Raw genomic sequence first — 22533 nt, forward strand, 5'->3', positions numbered from 1 at the left:
TTTTGAGTTAGATCATTCACAAAATATAAAAATAACTTGACACGCGGAACGGAGACCGCCCCCTTCCGCACCAACCCACTTCCCCGCTGTCTCGTCGCTGTGCCTGACCAAAATCCTGGGGAAATGCCTGATATATATATATGCACACATGGAACTCCAACTTTCAGGAGTGTGGGGGGATAATGAAACCAATTTGCTATCATTGGATCGATTCTATAGAAGAATCAATGGATCTTTAATTAAAGACAAGACATATTAAACCTAAAAAAATCCATAAATAAAAAGCCCTAGCATTACCATGTTTCACATGGTTTGTGCCATATAAACAGAATCACCACTCATGGTCACAGTATCATGTTCGATTAAAAATGGTTTCTATTTTATATAAGTATGAACTGGTAAATACGTTTAAAAAATCCCCTGTTATATGATTACTGATATGATATTGAAAAGGTTGCTTTTATCATCGTTATTAATGTAAATCAAGTTACCATGGGAATATCCTGTTACTTTGTATGATAAATAACATGTTTTGAAATATGTTTTCATCTATTAAACACTTAACATCATATTAATATATAACAGGAAAGAATATTCATCATTCAATACCAACAGATGTTCAGTGTTTAACTGTGAGTGAAACGACACGTTAATAAATTCCTTGAAAAACAACATGATGTGCAGGATAATAACTTTCTCTCAACATCAGCATTTAAAACAGTTTGTATGTATAGTTTGTATACTGAAAGGGACAGCAAATAAAGAATCAACGCGCTGAAGGCACTTAAGTTGTTCGCTATTGCATAATCTTAGACACAACTCAGTTTTCAAAATTATGTTACAGCTTTTTATATCGCAAGTTTGAATGAGCACAACCCATTCAAATTTATAAAGAGTGTGCCTTAAAGCACAGGTTGAGATGTGTGTGCACTGTTTATCCTCAAATTTATGTTATAGGGAGATAACTTAAACGCTTTTTTCGCAATTGGTTGCTGCACTGCATATTGGCAACCATCTTAAGAATTTTGGTTACTTTGCTAAAGAATAACAAGCCTAGAATCATGTACATGTTGTGTAATGTACGTGTATCTAATACTTTATCTATTTTCTTTAAATTACTGAGCAACAATTTTGCCAACATGATAGACTTTTAATGCATCATGTCTTGTTGTGAGATGGAATGAAATCATTTCCTAGTCCTAAGTGATCCACAATTGCCAATTTGTATTCTATGTTTAATTTGATTGAGTTGTTCAACCTTTGAAAAAGCTAGTTGCCCTGCTTTTTAGCCCAACTGTAACTAACTTTTGAAATTGAGTTTCCTGGGCTTAAATCTATTGGCCCCAGGCTAACAGGCAACCCCTTAACCTGTAAGTTATTCATGATGTAAGATCTAACAGTGTATTGAACTCATTTAATTTGCAAGTCTGAAGACATTTAAGGGACCTTTTCACGTTTAATTTGGAGAGTTTTGTTGTTGTTGTTGTTATGTGTTTTCATACTATGATGATTGCTTATACATAAAAAGTATAAAATACATCTCTCAATGTATGAGCAAGGATAACCGAGTGGTCTAAACGATAGACTTTTATTCCAGGGGTCAGCGGTTCGAGCCCAGTTGAGGGTAAATTTTTTTGTTTGTTTTATTTTATTGTTGTTGTTTTTTTTTAATTGAGCTTTTAAGATCCAATGTTTACATTTATCGATATAAAGCAACTAATGACAAACTGTGAAAAGGTCCATTTTAGATGTTTACTAAAAATGCCACAAGGTAAAAATTTTGAACTTATTAGTTGTTTATTTGATTTAAAAGTGTTTTTGTTTATTTGCCTTGTCAGCGACGTAACTTTGAAGTTATTATCACTTTTATCTTTTTTTTTTCAAATCATTAATAGAAAAGATAGTGTAAGCTTCATTTTGGGAAAACAGGCCTTAATGTTGCTCTTCTTTGAACATCTTCAATTAACTTTATATGTTTTTTTAGGAGAGTGGACCAAACACATGATCCGTATTCTAAGGTTGGCCTAATTAAAGCCTTATAAAGAGGCAGAAACATTTCTTCATCAAGACACTCAAAGGATCTATGTACTAAGCCAAGAGTTTGCTGTGCTTTATTCGTAATATTTGTAATGTGTTGGTTAAGACTGAGCCGTTCGTCAAAAGTCACACCAAGGGCAACAACCATCTGATGGTCACGCTACAGCGATATTATAACTATACCTCTACAATGAGCTTTCAGCTTATGGCACAGGTCTTGCCTGTGACTAGGTTTCTCAACAAAGTGATGATTATTAATGGAAAGTTATTAAAAGTTTCTGATATAAATCATAATGCTACATGTAGTGCTGCAACAATATACCAGTATATCGGTATATATCCCAATACACAATCCGCATATTGTATTGCGATACGATTTTTATCATACAGAAATAAAAATTTAACAAAATTCATAAACATTTTGTCCAGAAAAGTCATCCGACATAATGATATCAATTTAAACCAAAACAAATCAGGTTTTAGTTAAATGCATTGTTACGTAAAAATAGCATTCTAAAAAGTCTCTTTTACGGAGTGCAGCGTTCAGGGGTTTTCCTCGCTTCATTGGGAAGAGGCCCTAGCCTATGGATTTTGGGAAAAAATTGCTCATTTCGGGAAGAATTCTCGCTAAAATTACTGCTTTGGGAAATGAAAAAGCTGGTGTAGGTTAGGATTTTTGGGAAAACTGCATGATTTAAAAGAAATTTTCAATTGGGAAGGGGCCTTTAATAGGCCCCTGTTATATAAGGCTGAAAACCCCTGGCGTTGTTACAATTGGGAGTCAGCAAGAATAGTTGAACTGTAAAATGAGCAATAAATATGCTTTACCAGTTTGAATTAAATAATGACTTTGTATAAATGTTGTACTTGCAGCATATTTATAATCATTTAATGTTAAATGTCCCAGAGATTTATTGTATACAATATACAGTATACAGTACACAATTGCACAGCATGTTAAATGGGAATATCCAATGGACAAAATGACAATACTAATCTTTCATAACAAAATGTTTTTTAAAGCCAGAGAACGAGTTAATTGTGTTTATACAGCATTTTGTAAAAAAGGCTAGCAGCTGAACTGCCAATAGGATATAACTAGAACCTAAACATGCATACAAAAGTTATGTTCATGTAGTTAAGTTGGATTTGGTGATTAGCTGGCGAGTTATAATTCTGGCACAAGTTAACAATATATTGCAATATATTGCAATACGGGTTTATGAACTGACAATATATTGCAATACGGTTTTTGGAGTATTCATGCAGCACTAAGCTACATGCCGGACAAGCTGCTTAATTAAAGGGACTTTTTTATAGATGGTCTAAATGACCATTTTTCAGCTTTGTGTAACAAGTTAAAGTAAAAAAGAACAATTTAAATTAAGGAGTGCAATACCATACATTACATAGACACATTGTGACAATATAGCATTCTTCATGAATTTAATATTCATTTGAAATTTAAATAATAAAAAAATTTGACAAAATTATACAGCATTGCAAATGAAATATACCTAATTACAAATGAGGCTCTCTATGTTTGTTGTAGAACTCCAGCAAGTTAAACATTTATTGACAAACTTCAAAAAATGACGCAAACTGTTCACAGGTCCCTTTCACCTTTTGACAGAAAGTGCGATCTTCACCTTTGAGACATATGTTTGCACGCAACACAAAATCAACCAAACTAGCTGTAGATAATCAGCGTTTTTCCTCTATATAAAGTTAGTACGGTAAATCTGCACCATTCCCAATGCAATCATTTTTCCCAATTTCCAAATGAGAATTCCCAATTCAAATAAAAAAATCCCAATTCGCAAGAAAAAAAATAGGCGTTGTTTTCTCTTTTGTTTTACCACGAAAACTGCGTAAAACTAAAATCAGTGCTTGTTAATCAACATGGGAAGTAACTGCAGCAAGTGTTGATGACGATATATCGATTGGTTCCCGTTGTCTGAATACTCCTGTACTCGATAAGGGGAATCTTAATAAAAATGCAACACATTTTCGCGAATTACCAGCAACGATGGCGTCGCATAATTCGAAGTATTATCGCAAGAAAATAAACAAAAAAGCGGTCGATAAGTGCAGCCCTTTTAAACTAGGTACTGCTTCACAGGTGCAGATTCACATCCATGTACGTCAACATCACAAGTACTAGATATTACATTAAATGATATTCCCGACGTTGCAGACATTACTTGGATGAATAATTTTGATGTTATAACACGTCTTGACTATTTAATATATTACATGTATGCAATTGATATCACATTACATGCACAATCATTGATTGCTCAGATGTTTTTAAATGTCTATTAAACATGATATTGGATACAATTCTGATATTAAAGGTGTTAATCATTGCTACATGGCAGCGTTTACTTTTGATTTCTAAATTCTAAGTATGATTTCAAATACAGGAATGTCATATTTGACTGGGTGGCAAATGCACATATTTAATGCTGTCGATATATTATTCTTCAATGATAAAATATGGAATGAGTGATGTATTGGACGTCATCATTGATGACGTTCATTCGAACGAATGATTAAGGGGGCTAAGTTTCGTTAAGCTGGCGCATATAGCCGCGATTTGGGAGTCTTGAAAACTGGCCGAACACGTTTGCTGAAATTTGACATGTATATGGACAAGAATGCGATCTACCTGTTGGCGTAGGCGTTATACCTGGCAAAAATCAAGTTTTCGAGTATTTTGCGTTTAAATATTTTTTATGGGAAACCACACGCGCTAAGATAAACATTGTGACGTCACGTCATAAAAGCGCTTAGGCTAGCTTCCATCTTGTTAAGAAACAAAGTAACTGACGTTACGCGTTATTAATGCAATATACAGTTAGGCGTTAACTCGATAAACAACGATAATTGTGTTTGAATATCAATACGAAGTACACATGCATGTCTTTTGTGGAGATCGAGTGTGGTTGTTTAGATATATATATATAAATGACATAAATCTATGTGTTATTGTGTGCGACGAGTTGAAGAAAGGTTTACACGGCGAGGCTTTCCGAGACGTGTCGGATAAATGTAAGTACACACTGGTATTAACATGGTATTTTATTTATCCGATAATATCTTTAATATACATGATAATCATGAGACAAATAAATTATTAATTTAGGGTTTAATTATTGAATCAATAAATAAACGTGAGCAGCAAATCAATTTAGTATAAACAACACGCTTACCTTAATGACGACGATAATCCAATATTTATAACAATTACAATTATGTATGATAAACACACAATCCGAAATACGTTTTTGCATTCGTTAGATGCTTTAAACAAATAAATAACTGTTAAAAACATCCAGAGAATTTAACTTAAAATTGTTTGTTTTGACAAATAAATTACGTCACACAACATACGTCATAAATTGCGCAATCAGTTGCATGCAAAATAAAAGTACGGAAAGCCGGTTTTGAGAAATGTTTATATAGAGGAGCAAAATAGTATGATATAAACAATAACAAACGGCAGAGCGGGGACGGACTTCTCAAAATAGCATTAATTGAAATAGTTTCATGTATATTAAAATCTCTGCGATATCTTTGGTGACCATCATCAAATTCACAGAAAAAATAAAATACAATGTAAGTATCACGTGTACTTGAATTTGTCCGACGAGTTGAAGAAAGGTTTACACGGCGAGGCTTGCCGTGAGCAACACATCATTAGCAGCATAAAGTGCGTAACAAATAAACAAAATAATCAAACATAAAAATAATTTAACGTAGCACATTTAAATATCTATTGCAACTGACACCGTTTTGTAGCGAAATTTGATGACTCAATTTCAGCTTTAACAAGAGTTATAAAAATACTTAATTAAGTATAAACGTCACGCTTATCTAAATGACATCGTTAATCCAATGTTTGTAACAATAAGTTGACTACTTTAATCCAAAGTTTATAACACCTTGAAACGATATGCACTTCCACCTTTATTAATCCATGTCTTTATCGAAACTTAGTTTAAACCACACAATTGTATTGTATTCCTATTTATGTTTACATTTATGCATGATGAACACACAATCCGAAATACGTTTTGCATTCGTTCGATGCTTTAAACAAATAGTTTACAGATAAACAACACAACATCCGCGACATGTCCTTAAATTCCAGAGAGTGTAAATAAAACTATTGTGTTTCGTCACCGAAATGACGTCACACTAGTACATTTCGTAATATAAAATCAAAGCGCTGATTGCATTGCAAAATGAATTCAACACTATCTTGAACGCAAAGCTATAATGATGTTTGAATAAAATACACAGAATTTTGTAGACACAGAAAAAGGCTTAATGCTAGTCGATAGTGTTTAAGATGGGGATGTCCGACACACTGCAGTGGTTTGCTCTTTTCACGTTTTTAATATTATAGTCATGGGAATTGAAGTTCTACTTTTTAAGGTAGCTAATCGAACGGCTTCGAAAAAATAAACATGTCTGCGAGTATTATGGTTACTATCATGTGATATGTATATTAAATTTTTGCGAGAACTTTGGTTACCATCATTAAATGCACAAAAAGAAATAGGTTTTCAATTTTATTTCATCTTCCCACTCATTCCATCCCGCGAAACCCTTAAGGTGTCGCAACTCTAGTAAAATAAACCAGAAATCACACATTTTTTTAAGTTAAGTATACGCTTTATTAAGATTTGAGCATAATTAATTAATTTCCTAATTTAGATGAAAAAGACGCTAATTGTCCCAATTTGACCGGTACCAGCACCAGTCCCAAAGTGGTGAGGAAAAATGCTGAAAATTAATTGTGATATATTTAAAATTTTCCTCAAACATTATAAAAATGCCAGTCAGTATACTGTTACAAAACGTACTCACCGACAAAATAATTGCATAACACTTTCCGTACAGAAAACTTTTATAATTGTTTCACATAAAATCGTACCAATTTAGAATTTAAATAAGAATGATTTACACGTCTAAACAAATAGAGAATACATAGTTAGTGCCGAGATGGAAAATGTTTATCAGAAGCTTCAGTAAAACTAAGAATAAAATTGAGGAACGAAAATAAAGTAACCTCAACTGAGCTCGAACCAATTATCCCTGAAGTAAAAGTCTAACGCTTAAACCACTCAACCATCCGTGCTCACACAGTGAGTGATGAATTTTATACTTTATTTTAGCAACCCTTGTAGTGTCACAAAATATAACGACAATTGTTTCGCATTGCAACGCTTTACAATGTTCAGGTTTTTAAATCGTCAAAAGATGCATATAATGGATATAATTTAGCGCATGGTAAATGTTCAGTATTACTGTTTCCTCACAAATATCATAACTACAACGAAAATTTGAGAATCTGAAACTTTTTTTCCCAATTTAGTCAATTTACCATAATGTGAAAAGATCCCTTCAAAATCAGGCCAAGAGATTTTTTTAATCTCAGTTAGATCTATTACATTACTGAATTAGTTTTGTGATAATTATGTTATTATCATGTACTAGACAGCAAAGATACTGTGTTGGGAAGATTAATTGTGATCTTGTAGCTTGATTTATAAATTGAACACAGACATGAGGGTTTTCATTTCATATATGTTTTAAACGTCGATGAAATGTAACAGTCCATTATGCCTCTCTCCAACTATTGTAAACCCATTTTTAAGTTAACGGATATGATATAATGAAACTGATGGTTATACAAGAAGTGGCAATTAAAATGTGTCTTATATTTATGCAAAACACATGAAATAGATAGTAGGCTTTGATGACACATTGGACAGACTGATCTTAAATTTTGGTAATAAAATAACTTACCCTTTTGACTTCAGTGTATATTCTTTCTGCAGACCTGAATATGTTTTGTTATGAGACAATGTTTTTTGTCATATATATGTAGAATGATGAAACTAGAATCGGGGAAAAATAAATTTTAGAAACCTTGTCAGTTGATATAGTGTAATTATGGAAATGAAAATAAATTTTACAAGGACTGTCCACTCAATGCTTAATCCAATTTTATTCTGCAAACCGTGTTTCATCAATTGTCATCAAAACTGAAAAATCAATATTATTAATATAAAATTACACATAGTTGTATTCACAAAGTAATCCAGTGCTGAAAGACAAATTCAGAGCTGGATTAGTATAATCATATTTCAGATTGTTCATAATAACCTGCACCTGTAGAGGGGTAAGAAAATACCTGACTTCCTTCATGACATACAACAAATATTGGCAATTCTGTATAGATAATTGACCAACATCAAAAACTCAGTTAACTGAACCATTGCCCAAGTTAAAGAAGTAGTCATGAATTTCAAAACAGGTCTATGAACAATAATTGCACTCAAATGAAACTTAAAAAAAAGGTTAATGAGAGTATTTTTCTAACTAATGAACAGTTTATAAATATGTACCGGTAGTTCATGAGCCAAAAAGCTCATTAACTGAGTAGAAGATAATAAATATTACCATTATTATGTTCATGAATAGGGCTGTAACGAATACACTAAATGACTAATACAATACGTATCACGAATACAGGGTGGCAAATACGAATATTTATTCGCAAATATGAATTTCAATGAACAAAAGTAATACAGACAACTTGACATGACATTATATAGTATGAAACTATGAGTATATATGTCAATTTGATTAATTGAGTATCTTTGCATACTGAAAATGGATGAATATTTGATTAGGTTCCATTCTTAATAAAAAAACATTCAAAAACACAATGAGTAAAGCAGTGTCGACAGACCGTTTATCAGTTACGTACATGTCAGACGGACGTCAACCTAAGCTGGGCACGACTTAATGTGACCCAGATCGCGATTATGAAGGCTTATTTGACGCACGTCAAAAGCTGTGAAGAGAACACCGTTACGGACATAAATATTTGTTTGATAATATTATTTTATTTCAACTTAATTTAAATGATTTTTTTGGCGTTGTTTCATTGTATAAAGTGATCATGAGTGGCTATTACATCAATTCCAAATTGTCAGTGACTTTATCAGAACATTAAGTGCGTAACGGTGTAAATACACATTTTAATTACGTTTTACAACTTTAAGAATTTCTACAAAATGGTTTGGGTACATGTTTATATACTAAATTCTTCTTTCATCGGACACCTTTTTGAAGACTTTATGATGTTAAAATACGTTTGCAGTTTTTGTTGAATCTATATGTATATAAAAGTCTCCTTTTTATGCGGCGTAACGGTGTTGTCACATTTGTAACGGTGTGGACAGATTATCTTATACTTTCATATTCTTGTTTACTCGCATCGTGTTTTTTACTAGAAAGTATGTCAGATAAGTTCCATGTAAAATTTGTGATTTTGTTTGAAAGACATCGGCGATATGAATACGAACTTTATTAGCATCATATTGTTTGTATAAATTTGTCCACACCGTTACGATGTTGTCAACACCGTTTCTCATTCAGCGTAACGATGTGGAACGTAACGGTGATGACATTCGGGAATTCTGACAGAACTGATTCCAATTGTAATAATTCTCCATTTTTGTCTGATAAATTCCATGTAAAATTTGCGATGTTGTTTGAAAAACAATCGGCGATATGAAAACGAAGTTTATTTACACCATAATGTGTGTATATATTTGTGCACACCGTTACGATGTTGTCATCACCGTTACTCATTCAGCGTAAGGGTGTGGACCGTAACGGTGATGACATTCAGGCATTTGATCATCCACAAACAGCATGCTACTTGTCTCAAAAACACATTACGCACACATGTTTTTGTGGCATCTAAGAATACATAATGTTTGAAAATCATAAAAGAACAGGAAGTTGAAATAGCAAAGAAAATGAAATACTTTAGTAATGGTGTTGACACTGAATAAAAGTACGTTCAATATTTTAATTACTTTTTAATGATTTTCACATGTTTTGCGCTCTGTTCATTGCTTCATTATGATGTAAAAGGTAAAAAGAATGTTTACTTTGGAAAAAGTTGTATCCCTGTGTCATTCCCGTGCGGTAGATGAAATTTTCTTCGTAATGGTGTCGACTTGAAAAATTAGGGACAGAGCCATAACTGACCATTTATAAATATTCTGCATATAAAGCTACTAAATGTAACTGTTATTCAGTTAAGTTTAAATATATTTAGCTCCAAATGGTTGGTTTTTTTTATATTTTCGTTTGACATTCTTTTATAAAACAATCAAGAAAATTACCCTTTAAAAATTCGGACAACACACCGTTACTAAAATACATGGGAGTTAGTTGCTTCGACAAAGCATAAAACTGCTTTAAGCGTGTGATCTGCTTAAAACTCTTATCTAATATTGTTTGCATATTATTTAACCTTGTAATTATGAAACTTATCTCTTTTAATGTCTAACATTTAGATAATTGTTGAATATGGACAGTAAATGGAACCTAATCAAATATTCACCCAAATATGAAATATAACACTTTGAAATAACAAAACACTGACAACAACTACTTAAACTTTGAACACAGTTTTAAAAACATGAATTTGGGGAAACCAAAGTAGCGCCAGACAAATGACGTGTATTCGGCAGGCGGGTCAACGATATCAAAGCATTCCCTTTGCTAGGCTCCATGTTTGTTGATAAGTTGCACAATCATTGTCGTAAAGATAAACAAAAAAGAAATTCCATCTGCTTATTCTTTGAGTGTATGTTTGAGCATCAAGTCACTCGTATTGACCTAAATAAACATTTAACAACCATTGAAAGATTTTCAATTCAATGTTCTAAATATTCAACCGGTGCCCGCCATTTTTGTTGATAATCTCACTGTGTAACATAGTGGGTGGGGTAAACATTATGAAAAACGCCAGAATAAGGAGAACATTTAAATATAGGGGTTTATTGTATGAATCTTCATTTGTAAGGTAAGATTATTAAACTTTCAAACTCGAAATCACATTGTTTGTATTCGTCAAATATTCGGTTCAGGAGGTGGCGAATAACAAATACAATTCGTCCACAGCCATATTCGAGTAATTCGAGTATTCGAATGTATCATTACAGCACTATTCATGACAATTTGGTTCATTAGTAAATACGAGATTCATTTACTTTATAAGAATTGAATGCAATAATTGTAAAAAAAAAAGATCCAGCTACTTAGATTTCAGGTTGTATGTATATATAATGAGTTCTAATGCACCAACTAGGATTTGAAAAGGGCAGGAGGGGGGCTATAATTTCAAAGCGCAGCACTTTGAAAGGCGCACGGGGGTATCTAGAATGCTCCCTGTTGCATATTAATGTATATGTTTTTCATACATTTAATTGAATTATGGTATCGAGGTCCTTGAACTTTGAAGGGAAAATGCCCTTTTCCCCGTGAAGATTTCAGTCTTTGATCGGGTTTGATCGACAACGAGTAGGTCACACGAGTTGTGTATCATATTATTTCTTAAAATTTGACCCAGCATTTGTAAAAATCTTGCAAGATATGTACTTTTCCAGAAAGGAAATTCATTTCTGCGTTGAATAAGACCAAGTTCGTGAAAGTCGCTGCACAATTGATAAAGTTATGGCTGTTCAAAGTGATGCACCCTGTTTTCGGGTCATTTTGAGTTGAATACCTTGTTATATTTATATTTGATAGTATTTTATTTTCCAGAAAAGTTGATTTTTGTTATAATTTAATTACTTATCATTCAAAATTATGCTTTCACTAATTAAGATCATAGCCACACGCTAACCACCTGTATCATTCATGCTTACAAGAAAAGCCCAGATTAAGGCAACAGAAAGGCAGCATTAAGGTTATAAATTAATCTACAACATAACAATAACATGTCTGCGCGTGTTAATACAATTATCGGATGTTTCTTCTTGGTTGTTCTGATATTTGAATGACAGAGATGTTTTGCCTAACTGCTCCAGATGTATGTTTTTGTTGTTAAAAACCATAAATCAAATAGAAATGTAATGAAATAGATTGTGGGTAAATGACATGTATTAACTTACAAAGATAAGGTCAATGACCTGCAATTGTGTTAACTTTTAGCACTTAAGCAATAATTATATATCAAAGGGAAGATATAACGCTGCCATTTGAAAAACTCGGATATCAATAAGAGCAAATAAACAAACAAAAAAAGTGAATACATCATTTTAAAAAACTAATTTCTTTGTCAAGGTATGGATGGCCATGATTTAGTTGTAATATGCAGCAAACACATTACCCTCATTGGTCTGATTTATATGTATAATGCGGCGAACATATTGATCTGATTGTTGTTTAATGCAGCCCCCCCCCCCGCTTTACATAGATCATGTTTGAGGGGTTAAACAATGAATGATCATCAGCATGTTTCTCAGTTTTTAACATTCCTGCCAATCCCTCTTAGAGTAATGTTGATGTCTACCTTTACTCTTGATTAACATCAGGGTGTTATATTTTACTGTCCATGTACCACTGTTACCACATGGGCTTTTAATATAATATTTAAATGAATCACACCACCACAAAAGGCAATAAGAAAAATATGGTTTAACATAAATAATGCTAAATTCCTGTAAATATGTTTATCTGTTAGGGTCAAACAGTATAGCCAAACGGTATACAAAATAAAATAATATTCTGCAACAGAATGTGCGTTTATTTCCTTTAAAAAAAAAAGTAGTTTACCTAAGTTCAAATACTTCTTCAGAATGTGATTCAAACAGAAGAATAGGGAAAACAGACATGTTTCTCTCCTACCAGTTTATAATACACAAATTATAATAAGTTTAAACAAAGCAAGCATACTAATATTATGCATGAGGAATTTGAGTTGAAACCTGTTACTATTTTTTTAGACAAAGGGTATATTAAATATTTTATTCTGATCGGGATAAAGATTAATCAAACCCATGGCATGTCATACTCACTTTATTAAGGGATTGGTTACAATATTTTACAATTGGAAATGAAAGTTTATGAGTAATACCAGTCTTACAGAAAAAACTCAAAATTATAAATTGTACCAAACTTCTCTGCTTGTCCAGGAATTATAAATTAAATTGAGGTTTTCCATTCACTTCATGGAATTTAAGAAGTACTTAATTTTTTTTATGAAATGGTAATACATACTGCATTATACTTTAAGAACTTAAGCCAAAATGATCTGTAAAACAAAATTGTGTCTTTGTGTCGTATTAACGAATCTGCACTAAAACTAAATTTAGGTTCATATTGTACATGCATGATCAGTTGTCGAAAGAACGGTTGATATTCAAATGCATTATTTTTCTCTTTCCGGGATATTGTTTTAGTATATTGATGCTGCATTTACAAATATAAGTGTATATGAAGTGAAAAAAGGCTGTCTAACAGGTGACACAGGTTCCAACAGGTCACTTGTGGTTTACTTATAGATCAAATGAAAATATTCCATTAACAGCTACTAACATACCATGTGTAGGGGATGAAATTTCAAATAAAATTCACATTACAAAATTCTGCATGTTTTACTGGGTTCATCACTATGTGATGGAAAAATAAATATAACAAGACTATTGCCAAGCAATACAAGTCCCCTACCGGTGAAACTCCACCATTTTCAGATTTTATTTGTTTTTGTTTTTTTATATAATTGTTGCCATAGCAACCAGAATTATTGATATAGGAACAAAATGAAATGACATGCATAATGTCCATATTGCCATCTGTCCATGTTTCAAGTTTCATGAAAAAATATGAAGAACTTTTGAAGTTATCGCAGGATCCAGAAAAGTGTGACAGACTGAATGACAGACAGTCTGCGCAAACCATAGGTCTCCTCCGGTTTTACCGGTAGGGCACAATAATCTGAAGTAATGACAAAATCAAGTAATTCAATACACTACAAACAGAGAACAATTGCAGTCAAAGGAAATGTATGCTTATAAATACCCTTAATTAAGCATTTTCGACAGCCATGTAGTATAAAATTTCCAATTTTTTACAACAAAATGATGTAGTTTTTTTAAGTCATGATGTCATCATTCAAGCTATATTCTCCAGATAACTTTTTTATAAATCTAAATAATTTAGATCTAAAAAGAGGTTATCAATACACATTGGAAAAAGGATTAAATAACAGATAGCATGGGCTAAATGGGGTGATACTTCTTGTTATGCGGATGCATTACGCCCAGTTTTCTCAGAACGGGTTCAAGTTGAAACAGAAAACAGTTCACTTACCATGCTGTCATCGAAGCTGTTTACTCCGCGCTTTAGCAGCATCATGGGCTTGGAGTCGTCTCCCTTAGTTATGTGTTCTTGGAATGAAAAGTCAGGACTAAAATGGAACCATTAAGAATAGATTAAAGTCACATAAATACTCAAAATCAAAGAATATGTCATAAAATATTCCGTAAAAAAAAGTTAACCCATAAAAAAACAGTGTGCCTGATAGCAATATCCTAAAAACGCTAGATGTGGTATGGTAACATAGATTAAACGAGATACAAAATGCTCCTGTTTATTTTACGTGCCACAATATATTCCATGTGAATTTCCCGCCATGATATCCAAACATTACGAATGAACGAGAGATTGGCATCGGGCAGCATCAGAAGAACGAAGTATTCATGCGAACTTGGTTATGCTTCAAACACTGCCCGAAGCCAATCTTTCGTTCGCTCGTAAATGTTTGGATATCGTTGCCAGAAATTCACATTGAATATATTGTCACACACAAAACTAAAAACAAAATATTCGTAGATTTTAAGTGTTTAAAGATATTAGCCTCTCCCTGGGAAACTGGACTTAATGCATGTGTGTTAAAAAGACCTTTTCACAAATTTTGGCATGTATTGAAGTTTGTAATTAAATACTTTATATTAAAAAATGTAAACATTGGATCTAAACGGCTTCAGTAAAAAATAAGGGATGTGTTTGTGAAACCCCATATATTTTACCTTTGACCTTGAAGGATGACTTCACCTTCACCTTTCACCACTCAAAATGTGCAGCTCTATGACATACACATGCATGCCAAATATCAAGTTGCTATCTTAAATGTTGCAAAAGTGTACATTAAATAATCGATTTTGACCCATATATCTGACCTTTGACCTTGAAGGATGACCTTGACCTTTCACCAGTCAAAATTTGCAGCTCCATGAGATACACATGCATGCCAAATATGAAGCTGCTATCTTCAATATTGCAAAAGTTATGGCAAATGTTCAAGTTTGACGCAAACACCCAAACAAACAAATCAACAGACAGGGCAAAAACAATTTGTCCCCCACTATAGTGGTGGGGGACATAATTAAAGAAAGAAAAAAAAGCAGCCCTCAACTGAGCTCGAACCACTGACCCCTGAAGTAAAAGTTTAACGCTTAGACCACTCCGTGCTCATACAGTGTGTGATGTATTTTAAACTTTATATAAGCAATCCTATTAGTGTCACAAAATATAACGACAACAACAGAACTCTCAAAATTATTCAATCGTTTTGCATTGCAACGCGAAGAGTCAAACAATTTTCATCACATTATTGTACACATGTTTTACAATGACCCATCAAAAGAGCTTAAACCTTCGTGAAGATCAATCGCCAGGTGAAATATTAAAGCTCTGTAAGGAATAGTTCTTAACAAGTTTAAAGGGTAAACAAGGTCAACCAAAGTGTGACAGCGGTATAATGGTGGGATAGACTACAATAGAAGGATATGATGACTCTCAAGCGCTGACCTGAGTTAGAGGTTAACACATTGTCAAACTTGACCTGGTGACCTAGTTTTTTGGGCAAAAATGTGATATGGCTTGGGTTTTGTCAAAAATAAAGTTAAAGTTTCATCCAGATCTAGTCATACATGTGGTACCTAAGTAGTACCATTTTAAAGTTTTTAAGTTTTAGTTTTTTCTAAAATTTGATCAGGTGATTAAGATTTTGGATAAACGTGACCCAGATTAAACCTTAAATGAATACTCTAGAGTGGTAACACTATTTATTAAAGATATCACATTGTGAACTAGTATTTGGACGAACATGACTTAGATTTTAACTTTGACTATATATCCTCAAGACGAAAATTCTGACAAAGATTCATCACTATGGATTCTTAAATGAGTTTTTCTTAGATTTTTCTTATATTTGACCTGGTGACCTAGTTTTTGGAAGCACGTGACCCAGATTCACAATCATTCTATATATTGTCAACATTTTGAGGTGCGATGAGTATCCTTAATTTCACCTAAACTTATAATCGATTATATGAAAATATATTTCTACAATCTTTATTTCACAAAATCCCATAAGGGACAATATGGGTGCGGATATGTATATATAGTGAGAACTAATTTGAAATACTTAAGTAAATTACTTGTTAAGTTTATGTAAAATCTACTTAAACAAGGGAAACATCTTTGTATTTGGGTTTTTTAATGATATACAATATCTTTTTATCTTGAGTACCACTAGAGACAATGGCAGTTGTTGACAATTTTAACAATATTACATCACTCTCCCTTGACTTGTAATTGACTTATTTCCAATAACCAGTTTTAATTTTTATTTCGATTATATAAAATTTATCTTTAGATAATTTTACAAAACAATTAAACACATTTTCAAGTAGTTGCTTAATATTAATACTATTAAATGAAAAACATGGCATATTTCAATATAAAGTATGGTTTTCTCTTTACCACAATAGCACAGCAGTCATTTGATATACAGCTGTACTTTATTTAAGTTTCATATGCGAAATTATACAAGCTTTGCATCTAAAAGATGGAAAAACTGAAAATCATTTGAACATATGAATGAAAACAGTAAAATACTTTAACTGATTGAACAACAATACATTAATTATTTACATTGACAATTCATTTGATTTGCAAAATGGCAAAATGTAAAACGCATAATCAACACCATTTTCATCTAGCTATTAACACATTTAAGCACGTCAAAATCTGTTCTTGTAAATGAGGATCTGCATTATATACATATAAAGCACTGACATATCCGAATGCAAACACAAATACGAACGATGAGCAATTGAGCATGTCTGTAATAACTCTGTGATAAAAAAACTGAACTACGTTTTCATAGTACTGTGAAACCATTTATTTTCGACAGCACAAAATTTCGTCATTTTTATAAAAATGACGATTTCGTCAGCACTTAAATTCGCCGATTTCTGATTTTGAATTTTAAAAAAAAATGCGTCAGTCAATATCCGATTTGTGTATAATACATATTCGCGATCAATCGCAGTTGCGAAAAATCGTGGAACGAATGGGGGAACACACTTGAGAATCACTGCAGGAGGTGGGGCCTGTTTGTCACATGCCAATTAACTAGTCTTTTGTTATCAAGGGACAGTAATGAACCCTCTTAATGTATGCCATTCACACGTTCATTGTTATGATTAGCGGACAAGTGGGATCGAATAACCGTTAACAAGTGTTTGTAACAACGAAGCTAATTGCCAATAAGTCTTATTCTATTATTAGAATATTATCCAGATTGTTAAGTGTTTTTTTTTCAAATGAAATGCTTTTTTATTCTGATATCAACATTAGAATTAAAAACTCTATGTGTGTGTTTGTTCTTAAAAAGTAAACTACTGGTATATAAATCAATAATGTCAATAATTTAAAAATAAATAAATTGATACATATAAAATAGTAATAAGTGTGGTTAAACGCAAACAATCAAACAACAAACAGCAATTAAAATATTCTTTATTAATTTGTGATAAATACGCATGTTGATCACACATCGTCATATTTTCATTTGGTTAATTGTCTTTCATCGGCATTCGCTGCGTGATGGCTAATATGCAACACCCCTGAAAAACACAATGCACCTAATGGGTAATAAAGTTATAAACAATTAGCGCTAATTCATTACCATTCTAGATAAACGAAGTCAACGCATTCGATACAGCTTTACTGCACACACGTTTAAAGAAGTGTAACGTGTCAGTTAAGTACCTTGTGTAATCTACATCCCTTTGTGTCAAAACCGGATTAATCTTGATTACGAAACAGCAGTGAATGTGTGCATGGATTATGTTGGAATTAAATGCCTCATGTCTATGGTAAAGTTTTAAAATATTGTTCAACTTGGTGTTTGTTTTTGTTCAAACATAGAGCATGATTGTTCGTTAGGATCTTAAATTCGCCGATCGGTCGACTGACAAAATTTATGAAAATTAATGCCTGACGATTAATAATGGTTTCACAGTATTTTTATTTGAAATTACAACACACTTTCAATGTACAACTATATTCCTACTTGAAACAATGGCTATCTACTTATACCAGAGTGCAAGAAAATACTTAAATCAGCAAAAACACATCACTAACATAAACATGCATGTTTATCTCTTTAAGTCAAATAAACTTGAATATTTTCATAACAAATTAAAAGTAAAAGCATGTTTATCTCTTTAAGTCAAATAAACTTGAATATTTTCATAACAAATTAAAAGTAAAAGCAATAACTTTAACACAAAATAAATGCAACATTTTGCATGTAGAGACCATCATAACCATACCATTTCGTAACAATCATTCCGATCCAAATTAATAAAAAAAGATAGGTTATGTGATATATTAAAGACAGAACTTGACGTGAATCAAAGTTCACTGTTTTACAGCAATCTTTTTCCCGGCTACTCTCCAGTTAAATGTTTACCGCCATCTGTCAAGATCTCATAAAGTGTCTAACCTTCAAGAAAAAAATGTCTTTCCTACCAGATATTCAAAGGCATATTCACAAATTAAGTCATGAGAAGTCAGGGGGTTTTCAGCACTGTCTGCGCCTCCGGAAAACGGAGGCATTCTCAAAGCAAACAGACCCAATCTCAAACCGAAATTATTTTTAAAAATCCCAATTTAAAAAAAAATTTTTTTTTTTTTTATAAGTATCTTATGAATTATGATTATTAGATTATTAATGTTCCAACTCGTCCAGCTGATGTGTATCATATCAACAAGCACTGCTGTGGTTGAGCGAGGATTCAGCACCATGAACCTGCTGTGCTCCCCATTACGCAGCACATTCACACAAACCAAACTTACTCATCTGATGCTTACCTGTATTGAAGGTCTAGACCTGAATGACAAAACATTGGAGGAGCTGTGTGATGCTTTCAAAAACAGAAATCAGAGAAAAATTATGCTGTAACTTTTGTGACTAACCAGTGTTTGTTTTGGTAAAAAATATCTGCTATAAGTTTCGACTGTTCTTATCTCAGATTGTAACTGTAACTGAAAAACAAAATTGCCATACTTGAATAAACGTTGACAATGCCCAATAATGCATGTGTTTATATAAAGAAGACAAAATAACGAATAACAAGAGCTGTGTTCGAGAAACACAATGCCCCCTACTGTGCCCCTTATATATGCTATATATATGACCTTTGACCTTGAAGGATGATCTTGATCTTTCACCACTCAAAATGTGCAGCTCCATGAGATACGCATGCATGCCAAATATGGAGTTGCTATCTTCAATATTGCAAAATTTGACCTTTGCCCTTGACCTTGAAGGATGACCTTGACCTTTCACCACTCAAAATGTGCAGCTCCATCAGTTATTCATGCATGCCAAATATCGAGTTGCTATCTTCAATATTGCAAAATTTGACCTTTGACCTTTGACCTTGAATGATGACCTTGGCCTTGACCTTTCACCATTCAAAATGTGCAGCTCCATGACATACACATGCATGCCAAATATCAAGTTGCTATGTTCAATATTTAAAAAGTTATGGCCAATGTGAAAGTTTTCGGACGGACGGAATATTTGATATTTGACCTTGAAGGATGACCTTGACCTTCACCTTTCACCACTCAAAATGTGCAGCTCCGTGAGATGCACATGCATGCCAAATATCAAATTGCTATCTTCAATAGTGAAAAAGTTATGGCCAATGTTAAAGTTTTCGGACGGACAGACGCCATATATTAGACATTTTACCTTAATAGTGGGGTCATATGGTGAAATGATTGTTCACTTTTTGATAAAAGCAACAAACTTGGCACAATGGAAGATTTAAGTATTTAATTCAATTTTAGCTATGGACCCATCTCCAATTTTCAAGATGGCCACCAAGATGGCCGCCAAAATTTAGGAAAGTACATTTTACTGCCATATTTGATTAAAATATTCTGTTTTTGGCATTGAAATTAGCTGTTTTATGTTATTAATTAATTAATATATGTTTCTACATGCAAACAATGAATTAAATATTGCATATAAGTCAAAATGGCTTTCAAAATGGCCACCAAAAGTACCAAAATTAGGATTTTTCTACTCAAATCTATAATTTCAATACTAACTGAACGTATGTTATGTAAGCAAGTGTTTTCCTTTTTTGTATTTACAGATACCTTCATTTGTATAATATTCTCAACATATTGTGTCCTTAAATAAAGAAATAACTGTATTCAAGGTGTTCACACTTTAAGACCTTAAAACTGCCTTAAAATCTAACCGCAGTCACATCCTCTCCACATATGGTTCTTATATTTAGTGGAATAGTTCACTTTTTGATAAAAGCAACACACTTTGCTAATTGGTAGTTTAAAGTATTTAAGACAAAATAGGCTATGGACCCAATTCATATTTTTCAAAATGGCCGCCATTTTCAAAATGGCCGCCAACCTATCAAAACAGGCTTACCATCAAAACAAGGAGAAAATATTGATTTGCTGATTTTTTGTAGCGATCTTTTACAAATCAAATTTAATATTAAAATACTTTATTACTAATTATGCTGATAATCAAAAATCTTTGCAAGAAAAACATTTTTTATAAGTATTTTGTTAATTTTGTACTTTTTGTAAGGTCAAAATGTAATTTTTTGGGGGGGAAATTATGCTTTTTTGGCAAATATGCATTTAATTTATTAATAAATAAATCCATAAAGCAGATTCTCATGGTCCGGGAGCCCACTGGTGTTTATTGCAAGTTTTGAGGCCAAGAATTTGGGTAAAATCACTCAAAATCAAAAGTTTTCCTTCTGATTTCTGGAATAATTAAATAAATAGACATTTTCAGTCATGGGAATTTGCCCAGGGTTTCAGTTTTGGGGTATTCAATAGGTATCAGAAACCTTTCTGATGATTCAGTTAAAAAAAATAATTATGTATTTTTTTATGTTAAAAACCACCAAATTTCGCATTTTATTTTTGTAAATTTGCCCATTTTTCAAATTTAATTCTGCGAATTGTTTTACCAAGTTAACAATTTCCAACATATTTGTCTAATCAGTTTTTTTAAAAACACACATATAGCCTCCTTGTTTCATTCCAACAACGACTTTTTAATCAACATCTATTAGTGATTTTGGGTGGATATGAATCACACACAATACTGCCGATTTCTGGAATAATTTGATTTAATTAGATTTATAAGACATGTGATCATTATAATAATCAAATATTGTTCGCATATATACAATTGCATATAAGATCACTCTTAACAAACAATGCAAATAAGATCACTCTAAACAAACAATGAAATGACCGCAGTGTTATTATAGGTCAAAACCACTATTTGTTACGGTTTATGTAGGTTTAAAACCACTAAATATTAACTATTTAAGCTGTTTTAGTCGTCCATTTTTCAGAATTTCGTTCCTCGAATTTTTACTCAACTGAGATAATTTTCAAAATAGTAGTCTAACTATTGTATTAAAAACACACAAAAGGGTCTCCTAATTTAATTGAAACATGAACATTTTTGAACGACGACTTTTAGTGAGATTTCAGGAACAATATACGAAATCAAACACAAAACTGCTGATTTCTGGAATTATTTGATATAGTTAGATTTATAACACATGTGATTACAATAATAATAAAAACTGTTCGTCTTTGTACATATGCATATAACATAGCTCAAAATAAAACATTCCAATAAGTACAGTGTACATGTAGGTTTTAATCCACTAACTTGTTTTTACATTTTCTTGCTTTTTGAGTCATTTCACCTGACTTATTTGTGCGGTTTTAATACAACAATTGCAAATGTCCATATCTATCTGCTAACATTTAAAATGATCCATCATTAAAAAGGGCCACATCCATAAGCTGAAGAATGGGAAGGTACCCGGCGACGATGGAGTGTGCCCTGAGATGCTGAAAGCAGAAGACACAGTGACACCGCAGCTTCTTTGCCAGATTCTTCAAAAGATTTCGAACAGTGAAGAAGCGCCAAGCGAATGGTAGACCGGCACCAACGTCAAACTGCCCAAGAAAGGAGACCTGTAACAACTGACGAGGCATCACTTTACAATCTCTCACCAATAAGATCTTCAGCTGCATCATCCTCCAACGCATCTCAACAGCAGTGGACGGTATCTTTCGCCAGGAACAGGCAGGCTTCAGGAAAGGCAAGTCCTGCATCGACCACATCTTTGTCCTGACCCGTCTGTAGATCTGCCATAGTCATCAGCACTTTTCTATGGAATTCCATAGAAAATATTATGGAATTCTACGGAAATCGATGGAAATCCATGGAATTTGATG

At 32.7% G+C, this 22533-nt stretch overlaps 1 long non-coding RNA gene across 1 annotated transcript in view; it reads left to right on the forward strand.

The window, feature by feature from the left end:
- Positions 1-22533, forward strand: part of LOC127839016 (uncharacterized) — a 110844-nt gene that overhangs the window by 84656 nt on the left and 3655 nt on the right. The gene's annotated exons all lie outside the window — the stretch shown is intronic.

Source organism: Dreissena polymorpha, chromosome 7, assembly GCF_020536995.1.
Source record: "Dreissena polymorpha isolate Duluth1 chromosome 7, UMN_Dpol_1.0, whole genome shotgun sequence".
NCBI classification, from domain to species: Eukaryota; Metazoa; Mollusca; class Bivalvia; order Myida; family Dreissenidae; genus Dreissena; species Dreissena polymorpha.